Below are 602 nucleotides of genomic sequence, written 5' to 3'. Positions count from 1 at the left end.
TAGATGTTACAGTGATTCATGGTGTATTTTTGTAAATTCGGGTCACGGGGAGACCCAAATTCTCGTTTGGGTCTTGAGCTGAAAAAGTTTGGGAACCACTGGTGTAGCCAATACGCTGTTATCACCAATTTCAGAGAATAATAGATGCATAACACAATGCAAACCCTAACCTTGTCCCAGCTGATGCATCATAGCTAATTCCCAATATACACTACATCTGTAATTCATCACCATCAATCGCTAAATCTAGGAGTTTTTGTATGTTTTTTGTTCACTTTTAATATTTTCAGACAATACATCTCTTGTTGTCTCAATGTTTGTACCATTTTATATGTCTATGCATGAAACATACAAAAGAAATATCCATACAGGCATTGTCACATATATCACAGATGTCAATGGCACAATGACTATAATTTAACCCTTGTATTGTCTTCACTTATGGTACTCCCTCGTATCCCTCAAGTCAAATTGACTTATTTGGGGGTTTTAAAAAGAATTCTGAAATAAAATGTCACTTCATAATCTATTAACAAATATTGTCTTTATATCAATTTCAAACAACTGAGATAAGGGAATGCAATCAGTCTCTACTAGAACAC

Source organism: Etheostoma spectabile, chromosome 16 (assembly GCF_008692095.1).
Source record: "Etheostoma spectabile isolate EspeVRDwgs_2016 chromosome 16, UIUC_Espe_1.0, whole genome shotgun sequence".
NCBI classification, from domain to species: Eukaryota; Metazoa; Chordata; class Actinopteri; order Perciformes; family Percidae; genus Etheostoma; species Etheostoma spectabile.
This window is presented reverse-complemented; position numbering follows the sequence as displayed.